This window comes from Erinaceus europaeus, chromosome 2, assembly GCF_950295315.1.
Source record: "Erinaceus europaeus chromosome 2, mEriEur2.1, whole genome shotgun sequence".
Classification (NCBI taxonomy): domain Eukaryota; kingdom Metazoa; phylum Chordata; class Mammalia; order Eulipotyphla; family Erinaceidae; genus Erinaceus; species Erinaceus europaeus.
The window spans coordinates 48,153,226-48,173,882 of NC_080163.1; the positions used below are offsets into that span (position 1 = coordinate 48,153,226).

At 44.3% G+C, this 20,657-nt stretch overlaps 1 protein-coding gene across 4 annotated transcripts in view; it reads right to left on the reverse strand.

Annotated features, from left to right (window-relative positions):
* FGF1 (fibroblast growth factor 1) overlaps positions 1-20,657 on the reverse strand; it is a 141,849-nt gene that overhangs the window by 106,272 nt on the left and 14,920 nt on the right. Inside the window, exons 1-2 of one of the 4 annotated variants that reach the window (XM_016186376.2) lie at positions 16,928-17,107; positions 16,605-16,745 (exon numbers count right to left, since the gene is read on the reverse strand). The exons of 1 other annotated variant lie outside the window; for it this stretch is intronic. The gene's annotated coding sequence lies outside the window, so the exon portion shown is untranslated. Of the gene's footprint in view, positions 1-16,604; positions 17,108-20,657 lie in introns of those variants that run through there. 2 more of the 4 variants (XM_060180207.1, XM_060180210.1) reach the window with 2 other exon arrangements.

Here is a 20,657-nt window from a genome sequence, read left to right on the forward strand (position 1 = left end):
TGCTAGCCAGGCTTCCCTGGCTTGAAGACCCCACCAATGTGTCTTGGAGCTCAGCTTCCCCAGAGACACACCTTACTAGGGAAAGAGAGAGGCAGACTGGGAGTATGGACCGACCAGTCAACGCCCATGTTCAGCGGGGAAGCAATTACAGAAGCCAGACCTTCTACCTTCTGCAACCCTCAACGACCCTGGGTCCATGCTCCCAAAGGGCTAGAGAATGGGAAAGCTATCATGGGAGGGTTATGGAGATTGGGTGGTGGGAATTGTGTGGAGTTGTACCCCTCCTACCTTATGTTTTTGTTCATTAATCCTTTCTTAAATAAAAAATTTTTTAAAAAAAGCTTCTGCACAGACAAAAAAAAAAAACTATCACACAAACAAAGAGACCTCTCATAGAATAGGAGATCTTCACATGCCATACATCAGACAAGAGACTAATAACCAAAATATACAAAGAGCTCACCAAACTTAGCAACAAAAAAATCAAATGACCCCATCCAAAAATGGGCAGAGGATGTGAACAGAACATTCACTACAGAAGAGATCCAAAAGGCTAACAAACACATGAAAAATTGCTCCAGGTTACTGATTGTCAGAGAAATGCAAATAAAGACAACATTGAGATACCACCTCACTCCTGTGAGAATGGCATACATCAAAAAGGACAGCAGCAACAAATGTTGGAGAGGCTGTGGGGACAAAGGAACCCTTCTGCACTGCTAGTGGGAATGTAAATTGGTCCAACCTCTGTGGAGAGCAGTCTGGAGAACTCTCACAAGGCTAGACATGGACCTTCCATATGACTCAGTAATTCCTCTCCTAGGGATATACCTCAAAGACTCCATAACACCTAACCAAAAATATATGTGTACACCTATGTTCATAGCAGCACAGTTCGTAATAGCTAAAACCTGGAAGCAACCCAGGTACCCAGCAACAGATAAGTGGCTGAGAAAGCTGTGGTATATATACACAACGGAATACTACGCAGCTATTAAGAACAATGAACCCACCATCTCTGACCCATCTTGGATGGAGCTAGAAGGAATTATTTTAAGTGAGCTAAGTCAGAAAGACAAAGACAAGTATGGGATGATCCCACTCATAAACAGAAGTTGAGAAAGAAAAAAAAGAAAGAGAAACTCAAAGCAGATTTTGACTGAATTTGGAGTAGGGCACCAAATTAAAAAGCTCTGGGTTGAGGGCAAGGGCAGAAGTTTGGCTTCACTGGGGCTGGGGTGGAGGGGAGGTAGGGATGGGACACAGTCTTTTGGTGGTGGGAATGGTGTTTATGTACACTCCTATTAATTTGTAGTCATATGAATCACTATTTAATTAATATGAGAGTGAAAAAATTGATTGAATGTCTCAAACTTTCTAATGCACAGACCATAGGCTGAGTCTTTGATATGTTGACTGTCTTAAAAGCTAAGACCAGGTAGAACTGAAGCAACCGGTGGTACAGCTATCTACAATTAATGTCAAAGAACATAAATTATGGTGATGTTGTGTATGATACAGCAAATCCTAACAAAGAGATATTTTAAAGTTAACCCAATGGTCAAATAATGTGATTATAGCAATAACTATCTATTGCCTTCTTAAACCTTAAGGCAGCAGGAATCTCCCTCTTCCTCTGAGAGACTATATTTCCCCCAGTCCTGGAACCTCTAGGGTGGGGCTCACTTTCCTGCATGCTTCTCTCAATTAATACCAAGTGATATTGCATCTGCTGATCCCAACCTAATCAACACAATGAGTACCACCTCATTATGCTTCACTTTAGATTGTGTCCAGAGACATCAGACGTGGAATATCAACCCTTCACCCTCATTACTCAGGTGAGACCTTTCCTTTCATAGGATTCTCTAATTCCATTCCAGGTGGCTCACTTCCTAACAAAGTCCCAAAACCTAGATATAGACCAGGTCCCGTGAGATAGAGCATATGTTCACATGTATCCATAAATTACGGCAAAATATATACCTGAAAGCAAGAGTACACAATAGTCTGCAGTGAGTCAGTATAAAGTTCATAATGAAATAGTGTCTACTTAGACTTAGATACCCTCCTCACCTACTTCCTATTACAGTCCTCTCACTCACTCCAAAGCTAGCCTTATCAAACTAAGGACTGCAAAAGCTGAATAAGGGGAAGAGACTGGCATATTTTAATACTCTTTAGTCATTATCAGGCCACTCCATCAGCTGGGGCCCTATTTGGGGAGTCCTGAGATTCCCAAACAGACATGATGGGCCTAGACCTCAAATAAATCCCTCTCTCCATTGTTACCACTCATCTCTATGAGGAACAACAAAATAGACCCCTTTGTGGGCCCCATAGGACCTTGCCCTCAACTTGGATCAACAATGGTAGAGAATGTTCTATCCTCTGAAGGGAATTTGGACAACATACCCTATGCTACACCTGAGAAAGATGGGTCCTGATATTGGGGCAGCTTGGAACATTCCTACTCATGACCACAGAACGTGAGCTCAGATCTATAGGGATGCTGAGGTCACATAGGCTCCTAAGCTGAATATGGGCCCCAGATCACATCAAATTGATGGGGTTTACAGTCAATAATATTTACACACCTTTCCCATATTTTGGAGCTACTCTCTTCCCTGATCCAGCTTTCTGGTCCTTTTTCCAACCATGACATTATCTCCCCAGACAATCACTTGGATCCACCTATATATCAGATTTCAGGCTCAGGAAGAAAAAAAAAACTGGTATAGATAGCCACAGGCCCTTTGGAATATAACTAAAATATGCCTATTAGCTATCTTCAAAATGGAGACCCCCCCCCCAACTCTTTATCTACACTATTCCAGCCTTTAGGTTCATGATTAGTCAACAACTTGTTTGGCTTTATATGTTAACTCTCTTCAGCCACCAGGTTTCAGATGCAAGCATGATGCCAACCAGACTTCCCTGGACAGACAACTTCAGCAATGTTTCCTGGAGCCCTGATTCCCCAGAACCCTGCCCCACTAGGGAAAGAGAGAGACAGGCTGGGAGTATGCATCAACCTGTCAACACCCATGTTCATCGAGGAAGCAATTACAGAAGCCAGACTTTCCACTCTGCATCCCACAATGGCCTTGACTCCATACTCCCAGAGGGTTAAAGAATAGGAAATCTATCAGAGGGGATGGGATACTGAGATCTGATGGTGGGAATTGTGTGGAGTTGTACCCCTCTTATCCTATGGTTTTGTCATTGTTTCCTTTCTATAAATATAAAATAAGATAAAATAAAATAAAAATATGTCCATCTTTTCATGCCTCCTAATTCTAGTCCTCCAAACACTTTTCACTATGCTTAGAATATAACCCAAATTCTTTGCATGTCTGCAAAGAAAAGCCATAATCTGGTCTTTATCTAGCTCTCCAACCTAATCTTAACTACTTAACTACTTTCTTTCCTTTGCACACTCTACTCAAGGTATCCTGTTGGATTCTAGAACACCAACAAGCTCTTGCACACCTCAGAGGCATTCACATTCTCTTCCCTCCGTGAATATTATTCTTCACCTCTGGTCTTGGCCTGCTTGCTGTCCTTATTCTTCTGATCTTTGCTTTTATATCTTATTCAAGAAGTTTTTCTTTTGGTAGAGAAGGAAGTTCCAAGAAATTTCTCTTGTTTCAGTGCTTTTTTTGTTTGTTTGTTCCTTTATAAACTAGATCTTATCACAATTTCTACTGATTACTATTCTTAATATTCTTGGTATCCCTCCCACCCCTCGAGTGTATGTCTGTCCTTCACTCCTGTACCTCATGAAAATAGAAGTTCCTCAAGGGCAGGGACCCTTGGTTGCTGCATCCTTATAGAAAAGGTGCCCAAATATATATGGAAGGAAAGGAGGGAAGGATAAAGTCCCTGAAGGGGGGGGTACTTTTCCAGGCAGCCCAGTTTCCCGAGACCGTGGGCAGTATGTGCTGCTCAGCCCTAGCATTATTGTGCAAGTTTAAAAATAAAGCCCCAGGGTGGAGTGAACCTCTAAAGAGGATGGGGGAAAGATAATGAGAAACATGAGCAAGCCAGCATGGGCCCAGCAGGATGTGGGCCAGGCCAGGAAGAGAATGAGAATGGGACTTTGGCTCCAGGAAAACACTGGCTCTGGGGCTTTAACAGACTGACAAAAGTAGGACTCTGATTAGGTACCAGAGCACCTTCTCTTGATTGGCAGCATATGGGAAGGCTTTAAGAGTAATATATATGCTAACCTTAAGAGGGAATGGTGTGGAATTATATCCCTGTTATCTTATGGTTTTATAAATCAATATTATATCACTAGTAAAAAATAACGTGGGACTATCAAGGTGTTATAACCTAGAATTTAATAAAGATGTTAAATGAGTAATACACAAAAAGAATAGCCAATTCAACAGACACTTCCACCTTACAGTATGGCATGCTTAGAGTTTTGTTCTGCTGGTTTTCTGGTGTGTGTGTGTGTGTGTGTGTGTGTGTGTGTGTGTGTTTTAGCAAGCTATTCTTTAATTTATAAAGCAGGAGACTCCACCCCTTACATCTGCCTGCCATGTCCTCAGGAGAAGAGAGAAAGACTGGGAGGTAGCACAAAAGCAATGAGGCCTGCTTTGGCTCACTCTCTCCCAACCTTCCCCAGGGCCCACCCCAGCGTGGGATCTGAACCTCCCACCACAGCAGGGGCCACAGCCAGACATCCCAAGGTGATACCACCCTCCAAAGTCTTGGCTCAGTTCTGGGGCAGTGTGAGACTGGGAGGGTCAGGTCAATGGGTCACTAGGAACAACTCGGACATCACCTTGGAAACGCTCTCCCCCCTAGCAACTGACTGTATGTGGATCCACCCCAGACCAGCTGTGTGTTATACTCTTAGTGGGTGGTGGGGAGGCATGTGAGGAGGGTCAGAGTGGGTCAGGAAGGGAGCTGCCTTCTTTCTGGAAGACCACCAATCTTCAGCCAAGTGAGTGGTCACCGCCCAGAACAGTGGGTCACTTGGTACTGAAGGGGCTGAGTTCAGCTGCCAGAAACCCCAATTGCAGGCTGTGATCTGGACCCCTCCCATTATCCATCTGCCTCTGCTGCTTCAGAAGCCGATACTGTGCTCATGGTCACCCAGTACAAGTGTTACTCTGCATGACTCTGGAACACTGATCCCCACAGGCTTCCTTGACTTTCCATTCCACAGCTCCGTGATTGTCAGGGAGCCAGAGGGGAAAGTGAAGGAAATCAATGAGTATGGAGAGAGACAGCTGGAGCTTTACACACCACCCTGAATTAACTTCTGTAATCACCCTGCCAAGAAGAGTTCTGGGAGAGAAGGGAAGTAAAGCAGAGACCCTGTTCCAACAAATAAAACTGATCAGACGGGCATGAATATCTCACCCAGTAGGGTACGTGCATTGCCATGCACATAGACCAGGTTTGAGCCCCAGCACCACATGGGAGTACCATAACATCAGGGAAAACTTTGGTGCTGAGATGTCTCTCCCACTCTGTTTCTCCCTGGAAAACTCTGGTGCTGTGATGTCTCTCCTCTGTCTCCCTGTAAAGTAAAAATATTGAGAAAGTCATCCTGACAGCTGTGAAGTCATGAGTGTGTGAGGTTCCAGCACCACAATACAATAGCAGAAATTTAATTACCACTCCCAGATACATGTAGATAGAGGTTGTTGGTATATTTTATATAATTATTTCTTGGTACTTTTGGTTTGTCAATAGAATATAAATATATGACTGCTAAAAATATTTTCAGCTTTGAATATTAGTAGGAACAGTATGCAATAACACTGAGATTGCTCCAGAGTCTAGTTGTTTGATAAGTCAGTTCTTTAATTTAGAGCCTAGTTGGTGGACCAGAGAAATTAGATGTTCTAATTTAATGAGTTGGCCCACTTCTCATGCTACTCACAAATTTATATACTTATATAAGGAGCATTTGTATCAGCTTCAGTGACTAGGAGAATACCTATTGAATTGGATTCTCATCTCATGCATAATTTTTAATCGGCTTATATAGTGGTGCTTCTGATTAAATGAAACTTAACTTTTCTAAGAAAAAAATGTTCTGATGGAAACAGCAGATAACCTTCATGTCCTTGAATTAATTATTTTTGTTTTTTAGTTCAAGTACATTTTTATGAGTATTTCAAAAAGATCTTATCAAAACAAAAAAGCATGTCAGTAATATTTTATTAAAAAAAATACTATGTGTTGTGTATTATGTATTAAAATATTTGGGTGCTTTACATGTATTCTAGCTCATTAAATTTTGTTTATTTGTTTGTTTTTACCAGAGCACTTCTCAACTCTGGCTTATGGTGGTGTGAGGGATTGAACCTGGGACTTTGGAGCCTCAGGCATGAGTCTCTTTATATAAATATCATGCTATCTCCCCTGACCATATCACTAAAATTTTTAAATGCTGCCTTAAGGAATAAGCCCTTATTACGCCCCCCCCCCTTTCTTGGTAATTCTTCTAAAGGAGAGAGTCAAATGGGAGAGACAGAAACAGAGAGGAGAGATACCTCAGTACTGTTCCACCTTAATAGAGCTCCCCTAGTGCTGTACCTAGTGCTCCAATATGATGACAGAGCTCAGATTCAGGACCTCACTCGTAGAAGGCTTACCCTCTGCCAGGTGATCTATCTCCTAGCTCCTCACTGGTTTCCAAAGCTGGTCCTTCATCTGTATTATATCACGTTTCTATCATCAGTCATAAGCTACAGGTGCCGCTGTCATCTCTATTCTAACGTAACCTGAGCAGAATTGTACAGCTATCAAATGTCAGAGCTAGAATTCAAACACCTTATCCTTACATACCATACACTGTCACTCTAAAATAATAGAAGGCAGATGAGTGACCAGTGAAATAATTCACATGGGTAGTGTGCTGCTTTGCCATGTGCATGGACCAGGTTTGAGCCTGGTCCTCAAGACATTGAAGGGAGGTTTCATACTATGGTCTTTTATACTCTTTCTCTCTGCTTCTATCTAAGACAAAAATAAAATAATAAAATAACTAGAATGAAATAATAGAATGGCTAAGAGATGTGTGGGTTGGACCTGGAGCCATCAGAATTCTCAGTCTGCCATGTCTACTCTCTCTCCAGAGACTGTAGATCTAATTTTCCTTAATGAAGGCATCCAGGACCAGCCTTGCAACTGGTATTGTGTGGTCAGGTGGGGAGCTGATCCTCAGAGAGACAGGCTTGCTCCTCTGTCACTAGCTACATCCCCATCATCACTTCAAATTGAAAAAGCAACAGAGGCTCAAGGAGGTAATTTTTGCCCCTTTAATATAAACACCACAGGGCCAGCTCACCTGGATAGTGCGCCTGCTTTGCCATGCATGTAACCGGGTTCCAGCCCAACTCCAACTACACTTGAGGAAGTTTCAGTGTTGTCGTGCTGTAAAATACCATCCTATATAGGGCTGGGCAGTGGCGCATCTGGTTGAGCACACGTTACAATGCACAAGGACCCAGGTTCGAGCCCCTGGTCCCCACCTACAGGGGAAAGCTTCACGAATGGTGAAGCAGTACTGCATATATTTCTCTGTCTCTGTTCCTCTCTATCTCCTCCTTTCCTCTCTATTTCTGGCTTTTTCTGTCCAATAAATAAAGATAAAAAATAATGAAACACATGCACGCACAAGCACACGCACATGCACAGGCACCATCCTATAGTGAAAGACCAGGAAGTCTAGCCCTCCAGCATCTGTGATTCTAAACCAGGAAATATTCTTTGGCCCACAGACTCTGGACCTGTGTAGTCTCCAGGAAGCAACTCAGGAACATCTCCTGTCAACTTTTCATCAGTTGCCAGTTCTGACTTCTGACAAAGATTCTGAAGGACAATACAACTTTCATCTCCTAGAAGCTCCCATGTCCCCAGAGGTTTAGGTGCAGCACTTTGCATTCATTGATTATCAATGCAGCTGTTTCACATCAGACTGATGGCAAAGGCAGAACTGAGCTCTTCCAAATGGCTCCAATCTGGCATGAGGGCTGGAGCATACCAGATTGATATCTCCTTCTGGGAACCTAGCATCACTGCCTTTGATACCCATCAACCAAAAGGAGTTATCATCTGGGAGTGGGGCACTAGCGCAACGGGTTAAGCGCACGTGGCGCAAAACTCAAGGACCAGCAGAAGGATCCTGGTTCGAGCCCTCAGCTCCTCACCCGCAGGGGAGTCACTTTACAAGCGGTGAAGCAGGTCTACAGGTGTCTCTCTTTCTCTCCCCCTCTCTGTCTTCCCCTGCTCTCTCCATTTCTGTCCTATCTAACAATGACAACAACAATAATAACTACAACAATAAAAAGCAACAAGGACAACAAAAGGGAAAGTAAATAAATAAGTTTTTTTTAAAAGGATTTATAATCACTAAACTTCCAGAGTGAGTTCTGCAGAGAGGTAGGATCAAACCAACTAAGTCAAAGCAGTAACTTCCATTGTGGGGTCCTAAAGACTATGCATCTTCCCCACCCCTCCATCAGAGGCCCTTTCCAGACTGTGAGAGAAATAGAGGGTGGAGCTCCCACTGCTGTCCTTGGTCTTGTCTTTCCAATTCCAAAACTGAATGATAACACTCATCCTTCATTAGACCAATATTTACTGAGCACCTACTATGTGGCCACACTCCTCAGCACTGGGAGTATAGCTGGATGCAAGACAGGTGAGGCCCTACCCTCATGAAGCTCATGTTCTAGTGGACATGATAGGCAGTGGCTAGCTTTTAGAAAATGTACAATCACTGCAGACACTGGGTTAAACACCCTGAAGGAAATAGAGGCAAGATGGGCAGTTATAGGAAAGAAAACCTCTTTTATTGGAGTGAAGGATGGAAAGTGGTCAATTATGTTAAGAACTGAGGTGGTATGGGCTGGGGTGATATATTGCTCTGGGCAGATGGAACAGCAATTGCAAAGTCCAAGAGGCAGGAAAGAGCATGAAACTGTAGAAAACAGAAATAAGTAGGAAGTAAGCTCTCATAGGTAAGATGTGAGAAGCACTGAGGAGAACTTGCTCAAGGGTCAAGCGGCGATGCACCCAGTTAAGTGCATATAGTATTCACCCAAGGATCTGGATTTGAACCCCCAGCTCCCCACTTGTAGGGGGGAAGGTTCACAAATGATGAAACATGTCTGTACGTGTCTCTTCCTCACTATCCCCTCTCCCCTCTCAGTTTTTCTCTGTCCTGTCCAATTAAATGGGAAAAAATAGCCATGAGGAGCAGGGGATTCATGGTGCAGGCACCGAGCCCCAGCAATAACCCTGGAGGCAAAAAAAAAAAAAAAAAAAAAAGCTTGCACCCCAAGAGGCCTGCTGCTGCTTTCTCACCCTCCTGGAAAATCACCTCTGTTGTCCAAAGTCTGTTTTCAAAACTGGTTTCTGTTTAGCCAAATCCGGTCCCTCTGTTCAAAGAAAGAATCCTTTTTATGGTAAGGAGTACGGCAGAGACTTGGCATTTAGAGTGATGGGAATGGTGTGTGTGTGTGTGTGTGTGTGTGTGTGTGTGTGTGTGTGTGTGTGTGTGTGTGTGTGTTTGTGTGTGTGTGTGTGTGTGTCCATCTGTTCCTCCACTGCACATAACATTCAGGTACCTAGGAGAGTTGCAAACACCAAGTTGGAATTCACCCTGGGGCCCCCAGACCCATCTTGCTGCTTCTTGCAAGGAATCATGAATAATGCAGTTTTGACTTCGAGGTCCCCTAAATTCCTCCTTTGCCCACTCTCTTGTCCTCTTTCAGACTTGTCTCTACCTACACCTCCTCTGCCCTCAGGGAGTCTGCCTGAGCTTCCTGTCCCCACCCTTTCCCCTTTATAACTTGAATCCTGCCATGCTCCACAGCCCCACAGAATAATGAACTTCCTGTAGCTTCAGGCAAAGTACAGCAGGCAAAGGAGAGGTGATGGTCACAAGGCCTCTCTGTGTCCTTCAAATGAGGCCAAAGAAGAGGTCAGCCCCATTCTGAGCTGTGCCCAACTACCAAGTCCACTAATTAACCTCTCCAACAGGAGACATCCCCAGTTAAATCTTTCCCACAGGGGCTGTGACAGAGGTTTCAGACAAGCTCTATTGAGGGAGACCATAGCTAGAACTTGATATAGAGAGTGGCTTAAAACTTCAGTCCCTAAAAGCCTTGCAGCCATGTGAGCTCAGGATGCCTGCAGTCTTGCTTCAGAATTGGTCCATTGCCAAGCTCTGATGCCACCATCATCTCTTGCCCAAGACAATTTCTTTGCTGAGATTAAGAGTTTACCCTCAAACCGACTTCATTCTTTAGATTTCTGGCTCTCAACCTTAAGGACCTAACTCCTCAATACAGCCACCATGGCATGGCCCCTGCCTCCTCCTGGATTCTGACTTGTGCCCTTCTCCTGAATTCTTCTCTCTGCTCCCTGGTAATGTCACACTTCTTCATATAACATAACATTTCCAAATACTCCCCCCTTGCAAAAAAAAAACTTAGTCCTCTCATAGTTGGCACCTACTGATCCTCCCAGTATAAACCCAAGCATCACTTCCTCACCAAAGATTTTTCCAGGCACTCTGCCATGGACTTTCATGAGACCACTTAGGAGAGTTACTGTATGATTGATGTCTGCATCCCCACTAACAATTTTCTTTCTCTTTCCCATCCTTCCTCCCTCTCATTCTTCCCCTCTCTTCTCTTGTCATCACCAGAGCTTTTTTTCACTTCAGGCCAACTTTTCAGCTATAGGGAGAAACCACAGCACTGAGGTTTCCTGTAGTGCCACGGTGCTCCCAGGTGGTGTACCTGGGACTTGAATCTGGGTTGCTCAATGGCAAAGCAGATGTCCTCCCAGGTGAACTGTTTCATTGGCCCCTAACTGCTGACATTAATGACAGGAGGGACTGTCTCAGTCTCTACCACATCCCTGTGTTGAGTACGCTCCCTGGCACACAGATACCCCATGGGGAAGCTAAATGAGCCTGGAATCATTAGTGACTTTCAGGTATTCCTCTCCAACCCCTCACTGCCCAGTCTCTATACTATCTCCTTCCTCCTCTTAGCCCTCTTTCTTTAACTTGCCTTCTTCCCTCTGCCCTCTTCCTTCTTTCTGTTCATTTCTCCTTTGAACCTACATGTGAACTTCTATGAACACCAAGTCAAATAACAGAAAAGCACTGACTTCAAGAAGGAAAAACTGCCACAAGTTAATATCCACCTCCCTCCCCCTAAAGGTAAATTCTAGAGGGGAACTTGGGGTCTAGTTTCTACTGTGGTCATTTGCTAGCACTACACAAAAGTACCACATACTGGAGGGCTTCAACAACAGAAATAGATTGTCTCACAGTTTCCAGGGCAAGCAGTCCAAAGTCCAGGTATCAAGAGGCAGGGTCCTCCTGAAGGCAAAGGGCAACTGTGCCAGGCCTCACTCCTTGCCTTTTGAGTTGCTACCTCTTCTCTGCCTCCTCCTCATCTTCTGTGCTTCAGCTCCCTCTTCTATTAACAACAACAGTCATATGAGACTAGGGCCTACCCATCTGACCTCATTTAAATTTGATTACCTCTGGAAGGACATAGTCTACAAATAAAGTCACAATCTGAAATAATGAGAGTAAGACTTCAATCTGTCCTCCATCTGCCTGCCACCCCCAACATTTCTTGACTTATCATATGAAATAAAAAATGGGGAAATGTAGGGACACATCATCTTTGAGAAAATAAAATGGGAGTCTGGGGTTGGGGTGGGGGTGGATAAGACAGGAATGTAAACTGGGGAAAAAGACTCAATAGTGGAAAAAAGGGCATATCTGACAAAAACATTTAGAGCTACTTTCTAGGGGCCTGGGCAGTAGCACAGCTGGTTAAGGGCACATGGCACAAAGCACAAGAACCAGCATAAGGATCCCAGTTTTAGCCCGCAGCTCCCCACCTGCAGGGGGGTCACAAGCAGCAAAACAGGTCTATAGGTGTCTGTCTTTCTCTCCACCTTTCCGTCTTTCCTTCCTCTCTCGATTTCTTTCTGTCTTAGCCAACAACAGCTACGACAACAACAAGGGCAACAAAATGGGGATAATGGCCTCCAGGGGCAGTGGATTTATAGTGCAGGCACCAAGCCCCAGCGATAACCCTGGAGGCAAAAAATTAAAAAAATAAAAAAAAAAATTAGAGCTACTCTCGTGGACCAGCCTTAGAGGTTTTATCATCTGATTATACTGAGCTTCTATCCAGATCAGCCACTTTTTACTGGTAGAGTACTCCCTCACGTGTAAAATATAGACAAGAACAGCACCTCATTTATGGGATAGCTGTGAATACTGAGTGAGAAAATAGCATGGAGGGCTTGGTGCTGTTCCTAACAAAAAATAACTCAGTGTGCAGTAGCTATGGTGTGTTTAGTCCAAAGAGTGCAGTATTTTGGGAAAGAACTGATGGTGAGGGAGATACTCACTGCCCCTGATTCAGGGTGCAGGACTCTGTGTCATCATTAATAGTAGCAAAGACTAGGAAACCAGAAAACTCATCAGATCTGGCTTCTTCGGTCATTATCTGTGGGCTCAAGTCAGCAGAAGAATTCCCTGAGAAAGTGCAGAACCTTTCTGAATCAGGATTTCAATGACCAGGACCCAAAAGCCTGCTTTTTAAACAAGTCTCCTTATGAGTCTTACACACTTGGACCAATTTCACATCCTGAAGGGGCAGAGAGAAGTCCTATACATCAGTAGCCCCCACATCTACACAGCCCTGGTGCAAGGGAGACACACCTCTCACACTTGCTCATCAGCATTGCTGGGCAGAGTTGGAGAGGGGGTGTTAAACGATTATGCATAAAATGAATTTTTAATATTTATTTATTACCTTTTGTTGTCCTTGTTGTTTTATTGTTGTAGTTATTATTGTTGTTGTTATTGATGTCATTGTTGTTGGATAGGACAGAGAAATGGAAAGAGAAGGGGAAGACAGAGAGGGGGAGAGAAAGACACCTGCAGACCTGCTTTACCGCTTGTGAAGCGACTCCCCTGAAGTGGGGAGCCAGGGGCTAGAACCAGGATCCTTACACCAGGCCTTGCACTTTGTGCCACATGCACTTAACCAGCTGTGCTACCACCCAACTCCCTTAAAATGAATTTTTAAGTACTGTTTTTATTCTGTTTAGAGGGATCACATTGTCACATGCAGTCTTTTGAATCACTGTGAACATGACTGCACCCAAACTCTAAGTTCTGAATTGTTCCTCCTGCCTCCACAACTGAAGCCTCCTAATCTTTAGGTCAATGACTTCTGAGCTTAAACATGAAGGTTGTAAGGAAGCTTGGTTCACAATCCTTGCTGTGTGTCTGTCCCTGTTGCTAGGGCCATTTCCTCTCTTACTCCACTGCCTGGCTCAGAGAGACCTGAAGCCCTCCATGCTGACCCCATGTCTGCATTCATATCTTATTTTCCAAGGTCAGTGGTTCTCCAAGATAAAATCTGCCCATGGGCCAAACAGGGTCCTGTGATCTCTTGACAGAGCTTCCAAATTCTGACCTCAATTTTTTACAACCTTCGAGTACACCTGTTGCTGAATTCCACTTGCTTCTTAGGACACCTCCAGAGACACCTCCCTTCCCAAAACTTAAAAAGCATATTAATTAGGAGCACAGCCTACTTGTTAAGCTTGGCTCTGCCACTTAGTAACTATCTGACCTAATTAACGAATGGGCCCAGCCCACCAACCTCAGTGTCTACAGCTTTGGCACCCCTTCCTCCACTTTTATAGTATTGTTAAGAGGCTGGGGGAGGTCATACATGTAAGCCAAGTAGAGTACCTGGTAAATAGTTTGAACTCAAATGAGGAGATAGCATAAATGTTATACAAAGAGACTCTTGGCTGAGGCTTTGAAGTCCCAGGTTCAATCCCCCACCTCACCATAAGCTAGAGATGAGGAGTACTCTGGTTTAAAAAAAAAAAAGTTAGAGCTCTAGAAAATGCTGGTGACCAGCACAGAAGGTCTTTTACTCCTGAAATCTCAGAGAGCCATTCAAAAAACTCCAAAGCATGGTAGCACAAGGAGTGTGATTTATTTTGGAATTTGGAACAAATGCACATGTGGGCTGTCTTTTCAGAACTTACCTTTCCATAACAATAGTAGTAATGATAGCAAATCCCTCCTAGTATTCACTATCATATGGACACTGTGTTAAGAACATTGCTCATTCTGTTCTTTTAGTAGTAAGGTATTTTATCATCCCATATCACAAATGTAGAAACTAAGGCTCAAGTCAGAAGACTGTGAAAGAGTCTGAATTTGACCCCCAGACTCCACTTTGTTATGCTGCCTGCCTTCCTTTTATAGTGAAGCCTGGGAATCAAAATGTTTACTACTCCCTCTTTCCTCGTCTCTCCCTGGAGACCTGCCCACCTGGTTCCCTGTCCTCTCCCTCCACATCTGGTCACATCCTGAGATGAAACACCCTGCCAGTATTTGATGAACATTTGTTGATTAGTGAATCCTTTCTTAAGAAAAAGAAATGCAGGCCTGGTGGTGGCACATTTGGTTGAGCACACATGTCACAATGTGCAAAGACATAAGTTCGAGCCCCCATCCCCACCTGCAGGGAGAAAGCTTTGCAAGTGGTGAAGCAGTATTGCAGGTGTCTCTCTCCCTCTCTATCTTCTCTCTCGATTTCTGCCTTTATCCAGTAAATAAATAAATAAATAAAATAAGAAAGAGAAATGCTCATTCACTTACAGTTATGGGTCATGTGTGTATTAGATTTGCCTAATCCTGAGTATGTCTATGTCATAAATTGACAGATGAATCTCCCAGTAGCCTAACTCCAGGGTTACTACATTAGCCAACCCATGGTGATATGACGTGCTTTCCATTCAGCACCATTCCTAACTCCTGCAAACAGCATAACAGGGCTGTCCAGAGTCAATAGAACCCGCAACAGCAAAGTGAGCAGGCCATCTCTGTCTTCCCTTCACCTCAACTCTAGGTGTAGATGGGGCATCTAAATGTCCATTCACCACAACCCTGAAAGCTTTTTCACTAGGGTTGGTGAAGTCACACCACTTGATGAACTGGACAATGACTCCCTTGGAATCAAGCAAATCACATAAATATACAAGCATGTCAGCTTTGAGATGGAGCTAGAAGAAAGTTGTGTTTTCTCCCTTAAACTTTTATGTATCAGCTTTGCTTTGGTTAAGCACTTCAATGGTATACCCATTGACTCAGACTGAAAAAAAGCAGGTTCAGCAGAAGCAAGTCTCCAGCAAATGTCACTGCCTTCCACTACCCTGCAGAAGTCTAGCTATTTTGCCTTCAGATAGACACTTTCTCAAAAGGGGATTTCTTCAGAAGCCCTCAATAACTGGCACAAGAAAACCAAGGCAAAGGGAATTTGACTGTGAATCAGAGGTCCCACCAATATCTGCAGTGTTCAGACAGAGAGCCCTAGTGAGTGGCTGCTCAGCCTGTCACTAGACACCACTTTGCAAAGCCAGATCCATTTCTTTTCATTCCTTGGTCACAATGAGGTCACAGATCCCAGATTCTTGTGAACTCCTACTAGTGTTTGCAGAGCAAAATCACAAACAATCACATCTCTGTAGTGAATGAAAGGGAAAGTGCCTGTCACCATAGCAGAAAGAGGGCGAAGTCAGGGTGGATTTCAACCACTGGAGAAAGTGCAGTGTTTGCATCCTGCCTCACCAGGCTAGATAAGGTGACCTTCTCTTGTATTTCTGGAAAATGTGCACTCAACTGAATGCCTGGAATTCTCACCCCAGCACCTGAAGGTCTGCATTCTTCAAGTGCTCCTTCAAGAAGCCTTGTATACTCTGGATGCAGAATGGTGACATGGGTGTGGCTAACCTGAGTGCCAAAGAATGTGCCTGTGGCTCTCCATCCCCATTCACTCTCTGCCTGTGCCTGTCTGGAGGGCATTGACATGAGGGGTTGCTTTTTAGATAACAAGGTGCAAAGTGACTCAGAAGACTAGCCAACTAGCTTGGGCCATCAGCACAAATATATTCCTTGCCCACAGCCCATCCACCATACTGCATGATACTACATCATAGTCAGACATTTATATCAAGAGGCTGATAATTAATTGTAAGGTGCCCGCCCAGTGGGCAAGCTTCCCCAGGCAACTGAACTTCCTGGCTGCCAAGGGTGAGTGACACAGCAAGATGCTGTCAGCAGAGGTCACAGCTTTGGGCTTCTGCAGGTTAATAATGAGAGGACCCTTCTCATTCAGTATTTACCCACCAGACAGTGAGAAGTAAAGATAAGCAGACAACACAGTGCATAGTTATTTGCAGTCTCTAGGTCCAGGTGCTATTTTCCATGCCTGTGGCATTAATAATTCCTCCCACCAGGGCAGTCTGCATCCCATTTTCTATCCAGTCAGGGGTAAACTCCCAGGGTTTGCTTACAGGAGATCTGGTTGCAGTGGTATCTGCTTAAAGCACCTTCTTGCCTTAGTGTTTCCTGCTTTTCTTTTCTCTTCTCACCAGTAACCTGGTATTTATGTTACACACCCAAACACACACCACCCTCACACACACTCACTCACATTCACACTTCTGGCCGAAATCTGCTCCCTGTCCCCCCTCCCCAGAACAGACACCCTGATTCTTACCTGACAAGCTTGCAGGCAGAGGGCTGTTGCTCTCTGATTGTCCCAGGGGAAGGAAAATACATGGGGAGTCCTCTGCTGTGTGTTGGTCACTGTCACCCGCTGCAGCTACTTCTCAGCAGCCTAGGCCAGCTCTCTGCAGCTCTGTGTGGAGAGCAGGGACGGGCCGTGGCATGCACATCAGGTTGCTGGGTGGCTGCCAGATACCATGCCACGAAGCTACCAGTCCCTTGGGGCCGTGTGGGAAGCAGAGGAGCAGGCAGAAGGGTCAAGAATGTCTGGCTCTAGATCTCCCTCTGGCCTTGTTTATCAGCAAAGGCACCTACCTGCCTCTTGAAACCGGCCATACTGACCCCACCCACACGGACGCACACAGAGCTCTAAATGCTCCGGACTCTGCACAGCCAGCAGCAGCAGGTCAGCAGGGAAGGAGGTTAAGAGAAGCAACAGACAGTGCAGCAGCTATCCTGGGTGTTATTTTAGCGCGGTTTGTCTTGGGGCAAATGGCTGAGCCGAATGGACTACTGGCCCGTCTGAGCAGAATCCTGTTTATTTTGAGACCTCAGTCACCAGGGAAACAGCAGGTTGTGGCTCTGAGACGCCTCTTCTGGAATCAGGAGGCTGTCCGATGAAAGGGAGTCCTTTTCAATCCTGACATCTAGCAACCTCACACAGGGTGTAGGTGTCTGTCTCTATGTGACAAAGTATGTGTACCTGTCTGTCTTTCTGTCTGTCTGTGCCATTCCCCAGAATTAAGCCTTGCAAAGGACATTTTGTGGGGCCAGTCAAGGCAGTGGTCTTCCAGGTTAGGGCCAGGAAGGAAGTGCAAAGAGACTATTTCTGTCATTCCTCACCTGAGACCCCTGTTGCCCCTGTGGAGGGAGGTGAACCATCAGGTGAGCCCAGCTGCAGGGGCAGGGATTTATTCAGTGGCCCATGGGCATCATCTTGATGCCACTGGCCAGAACAGGGTAAAGGAGGGAAGAAGATGCCTGTACCTACAAAGTTCAAGGATGAAGCTGAACTGTAAGGATGTGGATCAGGAGGTGTCTCTGAAAAGAGTGAATGGAAATATGATGAATAGTTTCCTATAATTGATGAAGCACCAGAGCCTGGAATACCTGCCTACCTGATGATTCAGACAGGTATAGGCTGACCTGTTGCAACTAGAAATATGACTGTAGGTCCGTCTCGCCCTCCTCTGGGAAGGTGAAGTGGAAGCCTTCTCTTCAAGCTCATCCAGGTGCTGCAGGAAAGTTGATTTCTCAAAACTGTGTTAACTGGAACCTCTGTGAATTTCTGGTTGCACAGTGTCAAAGGATACTGTTTGTGTATTTAAAAAATCATCATCACAAGTATTTGCATGATTTCAAAGGAACTTCTGTCTCAGAAAGATGAAAATATTTAGGTGATTACCTTGGAAATATTGGAGAATTATACTGCTTTATACAGCATGCACATTACCTCTTTTTTTAATTAATTTTTTTTACCTTTATTTATTTGTTATTGGGTAGAGACAGAGAGAAAGGGGAGATAGAGAAGAAGAGAGACAGAAAGACACCTGCAGACCTGCTTCACCACCTGTGAAGCGACTCCTCTGCAGGTGGGGAGCTGGGGGCTTGAACCGGGATCCTGACCAGTCATTGCTCTTAACCCGCTGCGCTACCGCCCGACTCCTGACATTACCTCTTTTTTAAAAAATATTTTTATTTATTTATTATTGGATAGAGACAGAGAGAAATTGAGAGGGTAAGGAGAGATAGAGAGGGGAAGAGACAGAGACACCTGCAGTTCTGCCTCATCACTTGTGAAGCATTACCCCTGCAGGTAGGGACTAGAGGCTTGAACCTGGGTCCTTGCACACTGTAATGTGTGCATTTAACCAGGTGTGACACCACCTGGCCCCACGTTACCTCTTTTTAACCACATAGAGTGGTGGTTTTCAAAATTGGGAAACACCCTAAAAATCCTTAGGGAAGAGTTGCAACTCAGATTCTCATTCAGCTTACATACCTGGTTAAAGCCCTTCTGTGACTCAAATGCATCTCTGTCTAGGTGGTGGGAGGAGAGACACCCCTTTAACTTGCTTCACTATGTTGTCAACCATTCCTAGGCAACTCTTCAGAGCTCTGGACTCCCTCCCTCCAGAAGGATGAATGAGGCTTTCCTAATGTCTCCTCTGCAAGTTGACATAGTTATGTGAAGATTAAATGTGTCAAGGTGTGTAACATCACCTTGAAAACTGGCAGTGTGTGGGTAGGGGGAGACAGTACAGGTCCTAGAAAAGGATGACAGAGGATCTAGTGGGGGAGTGTGTTGTTGTGTAGAAAATTGAGAAATGTTATGCATGTGCAAACTATTGTATTTACTGGCAACTGTAAAATATTAATCCCCCAATAAAGGCAAAAAGAAAACTGGCAATGCAAGAATAAATCATTATTTTATTCTTGTGTTTACATTTACAGCCAGTTGTACAATGCTATTTTAAAAAATACACAGTTCAGAGGCAAACATAAGACCTTGCTATTAATACAAATTAATTTCTTTACTACTTATTGGGTGTTGGACAATATTACTATCCAAATACTGTGAAATGAAATGACTTATCAGTTTTATAATCAAAAGGATTAATAAATGTAATATAATTTTCCCCAATGTTGAATTTTTTAAATTTAACTTTAACTTGAGTTCCATATTTATTTCATCTTCTCTGTCATGTATCAATCAAAATTCATATTTTGAATAACATACATACATGAGGTGAGTGGTAGTGCACCTTGTAGAGCATAGATGTTACCATACATGAGGAATAGGGCCACAGGACCCACCTGCAGGGAGGAAACAGGGAGGTATCACTCTGCTTCTCCCTCTCTCTCTGTCTCTGTCTCTATTAAGAAACGATGGGTGAGGCCAGGGGGGTGGCACAGCCAGTAAAACATACAAGTTATCATGTGCAAAGACCCAGATTTAAGTTCTTAGTCCCCACCTGCAGGGAGGGAGTTTCATAAGAGGTAGGGCAGGTTGCACATGTCTCTCCTTCTCTCCCTCTTTTTCCCTATCTCTCCTTATTCCTCTCTGTCTCTATGATTTAAAAAAAGAAAAAGGGGGTTGGGTGGTAGCTCAGTGGGTTAAGGGCACATGGTGCAAAGAAGGACTGATGCAAAGATCTCAGTTCCAGCCCCCAGCTCCCCACCTGCAGGGGAGTCACTTCACAAGTGGTGAATCAGGTCTACAGGTATCTATCTTTCTCTCCCACTCTCTGTCTTCCCTTCTTCTCCCGACTTCTCTCTGTCCTATCCAACAACAATAACAGCAGTAACAACAATAATAACAACAACAATAAACAAAGACAATGAAAGGGGAAAAAATGGGCTCCAGGAGCAGTGGATTTGAGTGCAGGCACCAAGCCCCAGCAATAACCCTGGAGGCAAAACAAAAATAATAAAAGAAAGAAAGAAAGAAAGAAAGAGGAAAAAATGACAGCCAGAATCAGTAGAATTATTGTGCAGGTATTGAGCCCCAGTGATAACCCTGGTGGCCAAACATAAATAAAAATTGAATAATATAAATTCATATGTGCAGTGTTTTGAGTCACAAGACATGATAATGTTAATGTGTTTTGGCCCCACTATCATTTAGCGTGGGAAGGAATGTGAATGTTACCTAGTCTAGAACTCTGTCATCAGAATAGCCCTTCAACTCTGGGCCAGGAAATAGTCCATGAAAATAGTAGCTGTTGAAGCCTCTTATTAAGCATCCTATACCCAGTATGTAACAGAAACCCTATCCTCCCTCAAAGCTCTTAAACCACCTCTTCCTTTTTTTTTCTCTCTCTCTCTCTCTTTCTCCTCCTCCTCCTCCTCCTCCTCCTCCTCCTCCTCCTCCTACTCCTCCTCCTCCTCCTCTTCTTTCTTCTTCGTCATCTATGGACTTCACTAACCTGGTCTGACTTCTGCAAATAGAGCAAGGTAGAAAAGCAGAAAGAGAAGAAAGGGAAGAAATCACAGCAGCAAAATTTCCTTCACTGCAATGGAGGCTGGACTAAAGCCTGGGTCT